General features: G+C 48.3%; 1 protein-coding gene and 1 non-coding gene across 2 annotated transcripts in view; both read right to left on the reverse strand.

The window, feature by feature from the left end:
• The window catches only part of HADH (hydroxyacyl-CoA dehydrogenase), a 257,197-nt gene that overhangs the window by 50,198 nt on the left and 190,018 nt on the right, over positions 1-16,981 (reverse strand). The gene's annotated exons all lie outside the window — the stretch shown is intronic.
• LOC144820539 (U4 spliceosomal RNA) lies at positions 10,430-10,569 on the reverse strand. The gene has a single exon (XR_013607831.1). It is a non-coding gene; the product is annotated as a U4 spliceosomal RNA (small nuclear RNA).

Raw genomic sequence — 16,981 nt, forward strand, 5'->3', positions numbered from 1 at the left:
GTCAGAAGAGCGATGCCGTCGCTTAGACTTCTTGTGCTTACCTGAGGAGCCCGAAGACCGTGGACGACTCCCGGAGCCATGGTGGCTCCGACGACGCGACTGGTCCCTCGACCTCCTCGTGGACCGGGACATCGTGTGGTGCGGGGCCGACTGCCGGAGCTCGAGTCACTTGCGGGACCGCTCCCACCTAGCCTTAGATGTCAGGGCTCGACAGTCGGAGCAGGCCTTGTCGTTGTGGTCGAGGCCTAGGCAATGAAGACACCGGCGATGGGGGTCAGTAACCGACATCAGTCGGCGCAGGTTTCCGGGCATCCCTACCGGCACCGTTGGAGTTGTACAGACTTCGAAGCAGATCAAAAATGATCGAAAAAGTTTAGTCAAAAATAGACTAAGGGTACCACTTTTTCCGGATCAGCGCTTGCTGGCGTGGAAAAAAGAAGAACTGACGTCAGCACGCGGAGGCGGCGTCTAAGTACTCCGACGACGTCATCACGGCGCCCACGATGCCGACGACGGACGCGGAGCTGCGGACGACGCTTACCGACGCGCATGGGTACTGCTACGCAAAAAATTTGCGGATTCAGTCTGACGCCTGGGGATATTCTAAGGTAAGGAATCTATCACTAACGTGTCTCTTTCAGATATTTCACACTGCTCATGGGCACTGTGCCAGATGTATTGTTAGTGTCCTTTATAAAATACAAATATTTTCAAAGAACATATTTTGGACAATTTTTTTACAGAATAAAAAGTCAGCCCGTTAAAAAAAATATCTTGGTATTGTGGGTTCCACCTTCCGTCCCGAACCCTTTCATGGAGGGCCATTCTTGTTGATGAACTCTGTGCAATATGAGTCTGGTTCCGGTGCTGCCTTTGGCTGCTTTTCATACTTTTAATGAGGTGACCGGAAACACAAAAACTGAATAAGGACTACACTATCTATTCCTCATTTGTTGCTGATTCGAGGCCAGAGTACGGAACGGTGTAAGGATTTTTAGCGTTCCAACCAAATTGGAGTTTGTTTTGGTGTGCTCCTTCTACAGAAGAAATAAGGCTGTTTTCAGACCTTATTGTTTTTGGTGTAACGCAGTGGCAGTTCTTAAAGGGTCCGGTCTTATCTAGCTTTATGAAGTGCCGGCCATGCCTCCTGGCTCCATGTTTCCATTCCCGATCTTTTCATTTGCAAACCATTGCCATCTGTTGTGTTAGTCTAAATAGGTCAATGTAAACAATAGTTATTAGTAAAGGCAATCCCATGTTAGGTTTTAAATTCTGAGTGTCTACAGTTACCCAGGCCGTCCACTCTTAAGATATAATAACTACCAATATAGATGACATTCGACTCTTGCACCTTGTAGCCCTCATTGTCTAATGTAACTTTTCCTATGCATTGACTTACACATTTATATGGGTCATTGTCTCAATATAATTTGTGTGTGATTTAACGTGCTCCGACACCCTGACCTACATACTTGGCATGACAAGCACTATGTATGGGTTCCAGTGTAGCGTGCTACTCGCCGAAAGAAAACACTTCAACCCCCCCATCAGGGTTAGCAAGCGCTATATAAATGCAAACATGTTTCCCTTCTCTATCCCTCCAATATCCTCCTCAATCCAAATAATCTGACTGACATATCCACCACTCAAATTACTTTCATATTTTCACTATACAAATTCATCAGTAATCCTGTATGGGTTCCGAAGTTGCATGCGTCTCACTCAAAAAGTGCTTTAACACCCCATTAGGGGTAGCAAAAGCAAACCTTTTTCCCTGCTCTATCCCTCCACTATCCTTCTCAATCCAAATAACTGACTAACATATCCACCGCTCAAATTACTTTAATATTTTTCACTATACTAATTCACCACTAATCCTTTATGGGTTCCGGAGTAGCGTGCTACTCACCAAAAAATCGATTTGACAGGGGTAGTAAGCGCTATAAAATGCTAATACAATACAATGCAAGAAATGAAATACCCATGAGAGAGGGTCTAGGTGAAGGGCACCATTGGCAGATGGGCCTTATCAGGCATCGGGATTTTCCACAGGAGGCCTGAAGGGTAGGAGGCTAGTTTTGTTACTCGGGCTGTTTTGTAGCAGTGCAGTAGTTTTGACAGCATTGCTAAGCTCCTTGTATATCCAGCAGTTTTCAGGCAACAATAAAAGTGTCACAATAACTCTTGTGATTAATGTACCTGCGGAGGAGAGATGTGAGTTTTGTCCAGTGGCAGTTTTGATAAGGTAGTGCAGAGGGTTAATATGCCTGCTGCAAAAAATGTGTACTGTGCATATCAAAATACAGTATTTTATGTATGCAGCTCACTGGGTTACTGCTTTTGTTACAGAGATTCTTTAGTTATTGTGCAGTTCATAAATTACAATCATAACCTAGCACAGTGAGCTATGAACTGCCATCAAAGAGCTGCTTTGTATAGGTTAGAACGTTATGGCTTCTTCCCAGTCTTTCATTAGCCCGATGTTGCTAAAAAATGCATGTTTGGGTTGAAATAAATTCATATAATTAAAGTTAACCCTAACCACGATGTTATGTTCTGAATCCTGAGTTTGTGCTTCTTCAGACCAAACACACTTAAAAAATACCTACCGGTATGAGTGACATGTGCATCCTACACCTTGTAGTCTCCTTTGCCCTATGTAACATTTTTTATACACTGATTTACACATGTCTGAATAATTGTCTCTGTATGTGTGTGTGATGTAAAGTGCTCTGACACATTATACTGGTATGAGAAGGGCCATAAAACAAATGTAATGCATGTGAGACAGGGACTAAGAAGAGTTAGGAGGTACTGTTGGTGATAGTGAGGGACTCGTTGAAGAGCCCCAACAAAGATTGTCCTATCCTGGTGCACAGTAAGATCATCATTTACTATGCTTTAGAAGCTAATACAGTTGAATATCTAATGACAAACGTGTTGTAGAACGCACCATACATTCCCACATTTTCTTGGGGGTGTGAAAACAAATGCTGTAAGCTGTCCGTATTTTGTAACACTCGACAACCTTTGAATACCTGTAAATCAAATCATACAAATCAAATAGCATTTGTAAAGTGCAACACTGTCACCCCTAGGGGTATATGGGCGCTGTGTCTCATTCGAAGAGCCAGGTCTTGAGTCTCATTCTGAAGTGTGCCAGCGAAGGGGCTGTACGGAGCTGGAGGAGAAGGTTGTTCCAGGTCTAGACAGCGATGTAGGAGAAGGAGAGGCCACAACGGATTTGAGGTGTGTGTACGAGGGCGAGTGAAGAGGAGCGCAGGTGTTTAGCAGGTTGGTGGAAGTTCAGTTGATGGTGAGGCAGGCAGGTCCTCAGTCATGGAGAGCTTTGCAGCTATGCGTGAGGATCTTAAACTGGCATCTTTTCTGGATGGGGAGCCAGTGGAGGTCGTATGCAAGGTGAGTTAACTTGTGGAGGTCCAGGATGAGTCTGGCTGCACCGTTCTATATGGCCTGGAGCCTTGTGAGGAGCTGGTTGGAGATGCCAGGCTAGAGGGCGTTGCCATAGTCGAGGCAGCTGGTGACCAGGGCCTGAGTGATGGTCTTTCTGGTGTTGATTGGCATCCATCCAAAGATTCTGCTTGTCACACAAAGTGTGTGGAAGCGGGAAGAGGCGACTGCATTGACTTGTCATTTCATGGTGAATTGGCTGTAATGGATGATGGTGAGGTTGCGTACATGGTCGGTTGGTCGGCGTGGGCATGGGTCAGAGTTCTGCAGGCCAACAGCTGTGGTCTCATGCAAAGGTGTTCTTCCCGAAGACCAGTACTTCATTTGTGTTGGAGTTAAGTTGGAGGCAGTTGTTTCTCATCTATTTAGCTACGTTGGTCATGGCGTTGCAGAAGTTGGTATTGGCATTGGAGGGGTGCTCGGTGATCGAGAGGATCAGTTGAGTGTCATCTGCGTAGGAGATTATACTGAGTCCGCGGGATCTGAGGACGTCTGTAATGGGGGTCATGTAGGTGTTGAACAGGGTGGGGCTGAGAGAGCATTCTTGTGGCACACCGCATATGTCGTCTTTGGGTGCAGAGGTGAAGGGAGGCAGTGAGATGCTCTGTTTGTGTCCTGTAAGGAAGGAGATGATCCACTTGAGGGCGCCTTGGCGCATGCCTTTGTTGTAGAGTCTGTTGATGAGGGTGTTGCGGAAGACTGTGTCGAAAGCTGCGGAGAGGTCTTAGAGGATCAGTGCCACGGTTTCTCCACGGTTGAGGAGTGCTCTGATGTTGTCTGTGGCAGCAATCAGTGAGGTCTCAGTGCTGTGGTTGGCACGGTATCCTGATTGAGAGGCATCCAGTAAATGGTTTTGTTCCAGGAATTCGGTGAACTGTTGGTTAATGGCTTTCTCAAGAACTTTGGCCAGGTAGGGAGCAGGAAGATTGGATGATCATTTTTGAGAACGTTGGGGTCAGCGGAGGGTTTCTCTCGGAGGGATTTGAGGTCTCTGTGTTTTCATCTGTCTGGGAAGATGGAGGAGTTAAGGTTGCTGGTGAGTTGCGTGTTGATTGGGTTTGTTGCGCGGTTGTAGAGGTGGTAGGGGCAGCAGTTGGTGGGCGTCCCTGAGTGGATGGAAGACAAGATGGCTGAGGTGGTCACGGTGGTGAGCGGTGATCAGTTGGCGATGGTTTGGCATGTTGGTTGAGTTCGTTGTGGTTGAGGGTGATAGGTTGGATGTTGAAATTGTTGTAGATGGTGGTCTTGCTGTGGAAGTAGTCTGAGAGGAGTGAATGGTCTCCATGGGTGTCGGTTTGGAGAATTATTTGACTATTTTGAAGAGTTCTTTTGTGTGGTTGGTTGTGGAGTCGAAGAACTGGGCAAATCTCTCAAAACATGTCAACAGTTAGGAAACCACAAATGGACCACTTGTTTGTAATTCAGAAGTGTGCTCAAAACAAAGTTTTAATAGGATAAAAACATTCAAGGCACTTTACTTGGTGATGTTCAAATGATACATATTTGCTGAAACCACATTTCCAAACAATATTATTCGTGCGCTATATGGTTTTATCAGTAAAACTGCATGTTGGCATTGTTCTTCTATTTCAAAAGAAAATGTTCTGTATGTAAAAGATAGTGTCTCCTTCTGACCTACAATAATGCCTCAACAACGTATACAGTTTCTAGTCTATAGCACACTTCTGTGCATTAACGAAATTCTGCAGTTTAAACCTTACAGAAATGAAACAGCCCAATAATATATAGGTAAAATGAGGAGGGCTGATATATGGCTAGCCAGGACATTATATAGTAATGTCAACTACTATCTAATTGTTCTGGTCCACAATAATGCCATACCACTCAGCAGTGTACAGCCAAGCATAGCTCATACAGTGTGGATTTTCCTGCTTCTTGCTCTTACCCTCACATAAGACCTGTGCGCTACAGGTCTTATCCATCATTTAGTACTTTACCAGCCCCATAACAAATCCTCACCAGCTGAACAGAAATGGAATACCTGACGCAATCCGACACGTAATGCTGGCCACTCGGAGTATTGCATTCTAGTCCAGCACTGCAGATCCCAATTAGTTACATTCTATGCGTGCTGCTTTACATCTCACAATAGAACTCCGATCTGAGATGCTGGCAACTAAGTCCATCCATCCAACCAGTTCTGTCACCAAACATGCCTTCTCAGGACCATGAACTGTAAACAAAATATCAGACTGGACAACCCAGCGCAGTAACCTTATAAATAGATCGTGATCATATGAAATACCACAAAAACACCTACCCTGTTGCTCAAAGCTGCACGAAAAACTGTGACGTGCACAATTGTCTCAACCTAATATAAAAATATTTTGACTTGTACTTATGTTGGTTGTCTCTTTCCTTATATATTATTGCTCTACCTCCTCTGATGTGTCTGTAAAACATATCTTTTGTCCCAAAGTTTTGTCCTGAATTTTGACCTTCTGTCCTGAATTTTTGTCCTGAATTTTGACCCTTTGTCCTGAATTTTTACACTCCCATCCTGAATTTGCACCCATGCCAGTTGGTCACCCTATACCCAAGAAGGGAAGTGCTTCAACCTTCCATGTAGGGGGGAGGTGAGTGCTAGATAAATGTTGCAATATAATAATACAAAGCGTTGGATTGTTCTGAAAGGGGAAAAAAGGGTTTGGCACGGAAAGTATTCAGCAATAAAACATATTTAGTACAATTCCAGTACCAGCCACATGGTAGCGCTATTGCCACAAATTGGAAATTATTGGTGCTGCAATACAACAGTTTTATTTCACTAATCTTCATCTAACATAGGAGATGTTTGAAATCAATAGGTTTTAAAGACTGAAGCAATGCGGATCTAACTTTCGAATGGATTTACGCACGTATACAGAAAAAAGCAGATTAAGGAAGAGAGAGAAGTCCAGGGTACAATGAACAGTTCTACAATTGCCAGTTTTCTGCTGCATATGGGTGGTAGTGGTGCTGCTAAGGTAATACAACTCCTAAATAAAACCTGTGAAAATGACAGCACGTAGATTAGGTAAGTAACAGAAGTCAATACATATTATACGCAAAGTATTCTCGGGGACAGCTATTGTTTGCACCATCTGTCACACAACAAAGTCTGTAAACACACATTCTGCGGACTAGCTTGGCAAACTGCTTAACGATCACTCAACCTTACAATATTTTGGTACTAGTGCTTACACCTTCATTTCATTTCAGCCACAGTCACAGCACATGAACAGCCAACCTGCAAAAAGTATTTTTCACTAAATATCTCTGCCAGAGCATGAGAGCAGGGCATGGAATGGATTCCTGAGGTCATATTACAGAAGTGTCCAAGAGGCACCACATACATGCCTGTGTGCCAGGGTCGGACTGGGAACACAATTAGGCCACATTTGGGGATAATGACCTTTCATGAAAGGTTGCTTAGTATCGGGAGTAATTTTGGGACAAATCTCTGATAAATTAAGCCTTTTAAACTCAAGGGGCCAGTAGCATTGGCCAGAGGTGCACCACTAGACACTATTATTCCACTGCAACTCACAGGTCTCCTCACCCGGTCTTCGGGCCTATGTATTTCTCTACTTTGGGTGCCTGAGTGTGTTAGTCACCTATTATTCCCTTAGTCTGTGATCTCCACCCCAAAGATCCATGAATATCCTGTATCATCTCAGGCCATGAGTCAGAACTATCGCATCCTCTGTGTCTGGAGGCTTCTGTCCCCCTCAAGGAACCAGGGTTCTTCCTCTTTAGGTTGTCACTCAAGAGCCTCTCCACAAGCAATGTCCTTGGGGATGCATACACACTGGGACTTGATGTCCTTTGTGTTGTGGGCAGAGACTTGATCTGAATATGGAAAAGCAGCAAGAATTCCCTCCAAATGCCTTTCTTTCTCCGTCTCTATAACCTCTTATATTGCACCGGAAACACAACTATTGCCCAGCCCACCTTGAGAGGACTCCCATGATGAGGTACAATCTACAAACAATCCGATCTATTACAACTTACTAGAGCTACACAAGCAAGCAACGTCCCTCAAGAGTACAACATCTGCTCCACAGGTTGAAACCAACTGCCCATAACTTATCAGTTGGCGTCACCATTCACCACAAGTCCAGGCAACTGCTAAGAGAGCTGACTTCAGAAAAGTGCATAATGTCAGCATCCTAACCTACAACGGGGACTGATCAGTGACCTACCACGTCCAAAGGCATGCCTAAACCCTGTTTGCGGAGTATGAGGCAAAATTATTCTTGAGACATCAAAGATACAACCACCGTGTTTTTCACACGAGCATTTCGGGGAAAAGCAAATAGTTCACCTGATTAAAGTGAAAATGCGAATCTATGCAACTCAGTTTGCAGCGTTGCTTCATAGGAGTCCTCATGCATTACACCTCCACGGAAACTAAAACTACCAAAAAGCAATACTATGCAATTGAGGCTTGGCCCCCTCAAGACCACAGGGGTCGTTTCATTTAGTCCATTAAAGCTTTCGTTCAAAGCCTGAAAAGACCCACGGGGGCTCCACTGTACACCTTCAGGCGATCACAGGGAAGAGAGCAGGTCTCCAGCCTCATCCACCCCAGCCTGGGCTGGAAAAAAACAAAACAACAACAAGCATTGGAAATGCAATAGGTCTCGCATTAGGAAAGTTTGAGCTATTGGTCTTATAAATTAATTTTTTATTTATTTATGCGTTTGTTAAAATAGCTAAATTAATAGCTCTGTCATTTACAATGCCAAAAGTTATAACTTTCGCAAATGTGACACCTATAGCATTTGTAATGCAACATGTTTTTTATTTACGTGACTTAGATGTATTAATATTACAAATAACAATGGCTTTTATTTTTTTTGTTAAATTAATTGTTAAATAATTTATTTAATTTGTAATGGCAATAGCTTAAACTTTTGTAAATAACTTTTGTGAAGATTATATTCAGTGTTTTTTATTGTGACGAAAATCCAAGAACAGAAGTGAAATATTAACATCTTTTTTGTGATTTCTAATAAAGCTTGAAAACAGCTTGAAACAGTGTCGCCTGTCGTGAACTGAGGGCTGTAACTCACTGGGTAATGCACTATGTAAAGGCGACCACAAAATACTCTACCCGTGCCTAAAAAACACATGAATGTGTCTTTCCATAATGCAACTGGCGCTCATGTAAAGCGCTCCGATATCTTGGGGTCGAGTTCAAGCAGTATAAAAACTGCAAAAACAAAAAAAGATAATAAGTGGCTGAGGTGGGATTCGAACCCATGCAGCTAGAGTAAAAAGGTCACTGGTGTGCAAAAATACAAGGGCTGAATATACGGTGCTCAACTACTAGGAGTGGCCCGGCTATGCCTCAAGAGGGTGTGGCTTAACGGCCAGATCGGCCGACTTTGAAGCTGCGGATCCAGGTTCGAGTCTGGCTAGAGACTCAACATCAGTGTGATTCTGGGCAAACCACTTATTCTACCCGTGCCTAAAAAACACATGAATGTGTCCCTCCATAATGCAACTGGCGCTCATGTAAAGCGCTCCGATATCTTGGGGTCGAGTTCAAGCAGTATAAAAACTGCAACAACAAAAAAAGATAATAAGTGGCTGAGGTGGGATTCGAACCCATGCAGCTAGAGTAAAAGGCTCATACAGGTCACTGGCATGCAAAAATACAACGGCTGAATATACGGTGCTCAACTACTAGGAGTGGCCCGGCTATGCCTCAAGAGGGTGTGGCTTAACGGCCAGATCGGCCGACTTTGAAGCTGCGGATCCAGGTTCGAGTCTGGCTAGAGACTCAACATCAGTGTGATTCTGGGCAAACCACTTATTCTACCCGTGCCTAAAAAACACATGAATGTGTTCCTCTATAATGCAACTGGCGCTCATGTAAAGTGCTCCGATATCTTGGGGTCGAGTTCAAGCAGTATAAAAACTGCAACAACAAACAAGGAAGAGGGAAAGAAAGGATGGAGGCTGACGGGCCAAAAGAAGGAAAGGAAAGAACGAAGGAAGAAAGGGAGCAGAGTGAACAGGGCACACTGAAGGGCAAAGGAGGGAGGAGAAATGCGAGAAACGTGTGAAGCAGGGGGCGGAGGTAGCGGATACCTTTGAAGTGAAGCTAAGCTTCACTTCAAAGGCTTGTTGGCACAGCGCACGCTGGGGGATGACTGTGGGAGGGGGGCTGGTGTCTGTGCACACGCTTTTTATGGCAATGCACATGCGCATTGAGCGAGCTTTCACGGGCACTGCATGGAATCGCCCGATCTCGGTAAGCTCTGTTTAAGCCCCTTTATATCTCGCTCCCGCTCAATGCGCATGCGCATTGAGATAGGTCGCTCGACCTAAAAACGGGACGCAGCCAAAGAAAGTTTAAAGAGACACATGCAAAGAGGCAGTGCAGGAAGTGAGCCATGAAGACGACAGCTCTGGCGAACTCACCCACGAGCTGAACAAGGGAAAAGGAGAAGACAACCCCGCCATTGCCAACCTCACTACCTGCTGCTTGACCATTTCATAAGCTGAGAAGGGCAACCAGCACCACAAAACACCAACACACAGAGCATCTTCAAAAGTCGAGCTGGTCGTCTACAGTAAAAACAGCATTTAAAAGGACATGATGGCCAGAGATAGTGAGTCAACCTCAGGAGGTCGATTTACTCAGGCCACCAGCCAATAGTTACCCAGAAAAGCAAACATCTGCAACATAGACCCAAAAACCAACTTACCAAAAAGAGAGGTAAGGAAATGCACAAGGAGGTGGCGGCGAACCACAAATTCCCTCCTAACAAATAGGCGTAACACATTACGCTACGAAGTATTAATTTGTAGAACCTGGACTTAAATCCATATGATAACTTGTAACATATTGACACAGACAATCTATTAACATAATATCTGTAAACTCTAAAGAAACTCAGAACGATTTCTTTAGGACATATCTGTTTTAGACGAGCAATATCAGCCTCCGTGGAGACTGTCAGAAATTGCAATGTCGACTATATTTCAAGTCGCCACAGCGGGGTATTGGGTAAAGTTTTCAATAAGCAATAATCGCGCCTCGGTTAGACCTCATTGGCTACGATGCTGCCACTGCGCAAAGCTAAAGAAACAAAGGTCACTCGAGGTACCCTCGGGAGATGAAACTCAGGACACCGACAATCAATCAATCAATCATTTGCATTTGTAAAGCGCGCTACTCACCCGTGGGGGGTCTCAAGGCGCTGGGGGGGGGGGAGGGTCAGTGCTCAAAAAGCCAGGTCTTGAGCTGCCTTCTGAAGGAGAGGTGGTCCTGTGTGGCGCGTAGGTGGCTGGGAAGAGAGTTCCAGGTCTTCGCTGCCAGGTAGGAGAAGGACCTGCCCCCGGCGGTGGCCCTGCGGATGCGGCACGGCTGCCAGGGCTTGTCCTGTCGAGCGTAGAGTGCGAGGAGGACAGTAGAAGGAGAGGTGGTGGTTGCTGAGTTTTGGTCCGAGGTTGTGAAGGGCTTTGTGTGCGTGGGTGAGGAGCCTGAAGGTGATCCTTTTGCTGACTGGGAGCCAGTGAAGTTTCTTCAGGTGTCCAGAGATGTGGTGGTGGATGTTCAGGATGAGTCGTGCGGCTGCGTTCTGGATTCGTTGAAGTTTCTTCTGTAGCTTGGTAGTGATGCCGGCGTACAGAGTATTCCCATAGTCCATGCGGCTGGTGACGAGGGCGTGGGTGACTGTCTTTCTGGTGTCGGTGGGGATCCAGCGGAAGATTTTTCGGAGCATGCGGAGGGTGTTGAAGCATGCCGATGTCACCGCGTTGACCTGTCTGTTCATGGAGAGGGACGAGTCCAGGATGAAGCCGAGGTTGCGGGCGTGGTCGGTGGGTTGGGGGGTGCTGCCCAGGGCGGGGGGCCACCAGGAGTCGTCCCAGGCGGTGGGAGTAGGGCTGAGGATTAGGACCTCCGTCTTATCGGTGTTGAGTTTAAGCCGGCTGTCTGTCATCCAGTCCGCTACTTCCTTCATGCCTTCATGTAGTCTGGTTCTTGCTGAGGTGGGGTTGTTGGTGAGGGAGAGGATGAGCTGAGTGTCGTCGGCGTAGGATATGATGTTGAGTCCGTGTTTGCGTGCGATGTTCGCCAGAGGGGTCATGTAAATGTTGAAGAGAGTGGGGCTGAGGGAGGATCCTTGTGGGACGCCGCAGATGACTTCGGTAGCTGTAGATCTGAAGGGGGGGGGGAGTCGGACTCTCTGTGTTCTTCCGGAGAGGAAGGAGGTGATCCATTCCAGGGCCCTGCCTCGGATGCCAGCGTTGATGAGGCGCCGTATTAGAGTACGGTGGCATACCGTGTCGAAGGCTGCGGAGAGGTCCAGGAGTATGAGGGCCACGGTCTCTCCCTTGTCTGTCAGGGATCTGATGTCGTCTGTGGCTGCGATGAGGGCGGTCTCGGTGCTGTGGTTAGCTCTGAAACCGAACTGTGTGGGGTCGAGTGAGTTGTTGGATTCTAGGGCGGTGGTGAGTTGAGTGTTGATGATCTTCTCAATCACTTTGGCAGGGAATGGGAGGAGCGAGATGGGTCGGAAGTTTTTGAGTTCGGTGGTGTCTGCTGTAGGTTTCTTTAGGAGGGCGTTGAGTTCGGCGTGTTTCCAGTTTTGGGGGAAAGTGGCGGTGGTGAGTGATGCGTTGATGACGTCTCGTAGGTGGGGTGCGATGATGTGGTTGGCTTTATTGAATATGTGGTGCGGGCATGGGTCGGACGGGGATCCTGAGTGGATGGAGTTCATGATGCGGGTGGTTTCCTCGGTGGTGGTTGGGTTCCAGGTGTGGATGGTGGTGTTGTCAGTGTTGTATTCCGGTGGTGGGTTTGTGTTGGGTGTGGAGAGGCTGTTGTAGATATCGATGACCTTGTGGTGAAAGAAAGCCGCGAGGGAGTCGCAGAGATCCTGAGAGGGGGGGATGCCGTTGTTTTCAGCATCGGGGTTAGAGAGTTCCCTGACGATACCGAATAGTTCCTTGCTATTGTGGGCGTTGTTTTCGAGCCTGTCTTTGAAGGATGATTTTCTTGCTGCGCAGAGGAGTTGGTGGTGTTTGCGGGTGGCGTTCTTGAGAGCAGACATGTTCTCGTCGGTCTGGTTGAGGCGCCAGGTTTTTTCGTGGGTGCGACATTCTTTTTTGGAGTCCTGGAGGGTGGGGGTGCACCAGGAGTTTTTCTTGTGGTTGTCTTTGTGTACCTGGGTCTTCAGGGGGGCCAGGAGGTTGGCGCAGTCTGAGATCCAGTTCGTGAGGTTGGTGGCCGCTTCGTTGGGGTCTGCGGTGCTGGTGGGTGGGTTCTGAGAGAGGGCGGTAGCGAGTTGTTCGGTGGTGACTCGGTTCCATTGTCTTCTTGGTGGTTGTTGGGCGTGGTGGTGTACGGTGTTTTTTTTTAAGCTGAAGTGGACACAGCTGTGGTCTGTCCAGGATAGTTTGGTGGTGTGGCTGAAGGAGATGTGTATGCTGGAGGAGAAGATTGGGTCGAGAGTGTGTCCGGCGTAGTGGGTGGGGGTGTTGACCAGCTGTTTCAGTCCGAGGTTGGCGAGGTTGTCCAGTAGGGTGGTGGTATTGTTGTCGGCGTGGTTCTCCAGGTGGAAGTTGAGGTACCCTAGGAGTATGTAGTTGGTGGAGGGGCGTGCGTGTGGGCTGATGAAGTCTGCGATGTCTTTGCTGAATTTTGTGCGAGGTCCCGGTGGTCTGTAGATGAGGGTGCCTCTGAGGGTGGTCTTGGGGTCGCTGTGGATTGAGAAGTGGAGGTGTTCGGCGTCGGGGAGCGTGTTGTCGGTGTTGGTCGTTATGCGGATGGAGCTCTTGTGGACGATGGCGATGCCTCCTCCGGTGTGGTTAGTGCGGTCTCTCCTGAGGATTTTGTAGCCGTCGGGGATGGCTATGGCGATGTCAGGTGCCGAGAAGGGGTTCATCCAGGTCTCGGTTAGGAAGGCGATGTCCGGGGTTGTGGAGTCGATGAGGTTCCATATTTCGATGGCGTGCCTGTGGACTGATCGGGTGTTGATCAGGATGCATTCAAGTCTGTTTCCGGGGGAGTTGTTCTTGTTGGGTGTTCGAAGGCAGGTGAAACGGCAGTTGCAGCAGGAAAAAGGTCCGCGAGCTCGCTTCGGGGTGGCGCGGCAGCAACCCGGTGTACGTCCGCGGTTGAGGGCGGTGAGGGTGGTGGTGTCGTAGGTCCGGCGGGGGGGGGGGGGGGGGGGGGGGGGTCACGGGGGCCAGGGGTTGTGGCGCTGGGAGCGGTCCAGGCGCGGACGGGCGCAGACGGCGCGCCTTTGGCACGCCCGCTGCGCGGCCTCGCAGCGGCCGCCATTTATGGGGTAGCTGGGGGAGGAGGGGTCAGCTGGGAGGTGGGCGGCGGGAGGGTAGGCGGGGAAGAAGGCCGATTTGCGGGAAGAAACGGCGGGAGAGGGGTGGCGGGAGGGGGGGGGGAAACGAAGGGGAATCTGTGGGGAGAAGAGGGGTGAGCAGGCACACAAAGGGGCCGAAAAAAACGAAGGGGAATCTGTGGAGAGAAGAGGGGTGAGCAGGCACACAAAGGGGCCGAAAAAAACGAAGGGGAATCTGTGGAGAGAAGAGGGGTGAGCAGGCACACAAAGGGGCCAAAAAACGAAGGGGAATCTGTGGAGAGAAGAGGGGTGAGCAGGCACACAAAGGGGCCAAAAAATGAAGGGGAATCTGTGGAGAGAAGAGGTGTGAGCAGGCACACAAAGGGGCCGAAAAACGAAGGGGAATCTGTGGAGAGAAGAGAGGTGAGCAGGCACACAAAGGGGCCAAAAAACGAAGGGGAATCTGTGGAGAGAAGAGGGGTGAGCAGGCAAACAAGGGGCCAAAAAAACGAGGGGGAATCTGTGGAGAGAGAAAAGAGTGAGAAAGAAAAGGAGACTGGGGGCAGATGGCGGAGAGCACTGGTGGCGCTGCACGAGGCAGGGGGAGCGACCTACCCTTGGGTCAAGCGAGCAAAAGTCGCCTACACACACCACCCAGGGACAGACAACAATACTCCTGACTGTGAGCTGGAATACTCTGAACTGTACTCTATTACCTGTGTAAGCCTCATAAAAAGGATGCATTGTGCGCAGAGGATTCTGGGGGCCCATATGCCATTTAGCATTTCCTGGTATGTTGGTACAACATTGAACTTGAATTCCTGCGGGAGAGAGAGCGGGTGGTTATGGCTCCCTCGGGGCAGGCCAGGGTTTGGTAACTCGGGAAGGCTTGTTCTAGTCTCGGCCAGCGAAGCCGGTATAAAGGATCGGAAAGTAAGCGCCTAGAAGCTGATCTCAAACTTGAGACATCTTACAGCCGCTCTGAAGTGAATGAAGGTATGTGAGAAACCAGGGCACGAGTCGGAGTACCACGCGGGTGGACGGCATCCCCCCACTTATTTTCGAGGGTTTTTCAGGGTGGACGCCGTCCACCCTGCTCAATCAAAACCGCGTCCACCATTACTGATGAATTATGTTTGCCTCTAGGCTGCGCGTGTGTGCCCCAATGCAGACTTGCTTCCTACAGCGCCCAGACGCTCTGTGGGAGTGCGCTCTCCCCTCAAGAAGCAGAATAAATAACAAAAGGGTATCGTCAAAACGTCCCTTTTCAAAGGGGGAGGCGCACCAGGAAGCCCAGTACAGCAATTAAATTACAAAGGGGCTGCTTACAGTTTTCCAAGAGGCCCTTAGCAGGCAGTGTGAAACTAATCCTATGTGAATGTGTTTCACACTGCAATGAGAGGGTGTGGACGTGTCATTACGCCCAGTGTTGCTGAAATTGGAACTGGGGGAGGATTTCGAGGCCGGCACTAGGGTAAGTATATTAAAGTTTAAAAAGCACCTTCTGCCTCGTTCCTAGCCACAATAAAAATGTTACATAGCTTCGGTGATTAATGTTCTACTTGGAGTGAGATCGGAGTTTTGTCTAGTGAAAGTTTTGACTCATTGTTAATATGCCTGATGCAAAGGACGTGTACCATACATCACAGACCTGTATTTATGAAGGTAGCTCAGTGGGTTACTGCTTTTGTTAGAGGTATTCTTTAGTTACTTGCAGTTTCTAAGTTAAAATCCTAAAATGGAACAGCGAGCTATCAACTGTAATCATCTTGGCAATATCTGTAACTGAGGGATAAACATGCTGCCCAAAAATGGAGGTCATATAATAGAACGTAGAATATTCTGTAACCTTTACTACCGCTCCCTATGGAGGACAACCCACCCAACGTATAACTCTTTACTGTGTCGATGGGGAACTCTTTAACACAAGTGTATCCATTGGTGAAGTAGATGTGCTTTTGGCAAGACTGAATGCTGAGTGGGCTGTCATATTGTTACAGCCCACTTCGCAAACTTCTTTGTTTTTCAGAAACAAGCCCACAATTCAAGGGTTTGTTTCTGAAAAATAAAAATGTCTCCTACCCACAGGGAGATTTTCCCCTACAAGTGGTGGGCAGTGTTCATTTTTCCTGCCAGGCATGGCAGACACTGAGAGTGGTCTGCCTCAGCAAATCCGCCCCAAGTAGGCAGACCTTCAGAGGTACTGACTGGAGCGTCATTTCAGTGGAATGACCTCTGCCTATAACTGTACCCCAGTGGACAATGGTCACACTTGCAGAACCCAGAGGCTCTTCCTTCCAGTTACCCGTACCACCCTTTCTTCGGGACGTGGAATAACCAGACTTAACACGTGCTATTATAGGACACTCAGGATGTCGTGATGTCACTTCCTGCCGTGATGTCACTTCCTGCCGTGATGTCACTTCCTGCCGTGATGTCACTTCCTGTCGTGATGTCACTTCCTGTGACCACGCCTACCTTGGAGAGTCCCCCCACTTCTTTTTTTAGGACTTGTGCCCTGTGAGAAACCATCAAGGTGCAGCCAGACTGTGCAAGGCTCGCCCTGGGCCGAGTCCGGGTGTCGGACCCTCTCTCTCCTTAATACAATGAAGATAGAAGTCTATGCTTCAGGGGAGGGGAAAGACCAGGCGGACAGACTAAAACAAATAAAATCACAGAATAGAAACAGAAAGCCACAACAAGCCAATGTAGGGCAATGGGCAGAGTTGCTTTCAGATCAGCTATTGACAGATCCCAAATAAGCCTTTGGCAGCCAGGCAGCTGCACTATAAATGAGGCTGGGGAAAATGAGGGCACAGGAAGAGCACACAGGGGAATCTGGTCTCCTGCACCAGGCAAAGCGCAGGAACCCCGTTCCTGCAGAGGAAGCCGGAGGAAGGGGGTTAAGGCTGCTCGTGTGGGTGCACTGGAAGGAAGGGGTGTGTGTGTGTGTGTGGGGGGGGGGGTGTGGAGTGATTACAGACCGCCCACCCCAAAATGTTGCCCTTAGAACAGAGGATTAATGTGAACACAAGAGGGGCAGCGGGGAGCGGCAGGAACGAGAGCACCGATAGGAGGCGGGAGATCACTGGAGGGGTCTGAGGGGATGGGCCAGGAAGGTGACCCAATTATCGCCAGAGGTAAAGAGCGGAGTGCTGTGAGTCAGGGAGGGGTGCACGGTGCAAGGA

The sequence above is a fragment of the Lissotriton helveticus genome, chromosome 2_1 (assembly GCF_964261635.1).
Source record: "Lissotriton helveticus chromosome 2_1, aLisHel1.1, whole genome shotgun sequence".
NCBI classification, from domain to species: Eukaryota; Metazoa; Chordata; class Amphibia; order Caudata; family Salamandridae; genus Lissotriton; species Lissotriton helveticus.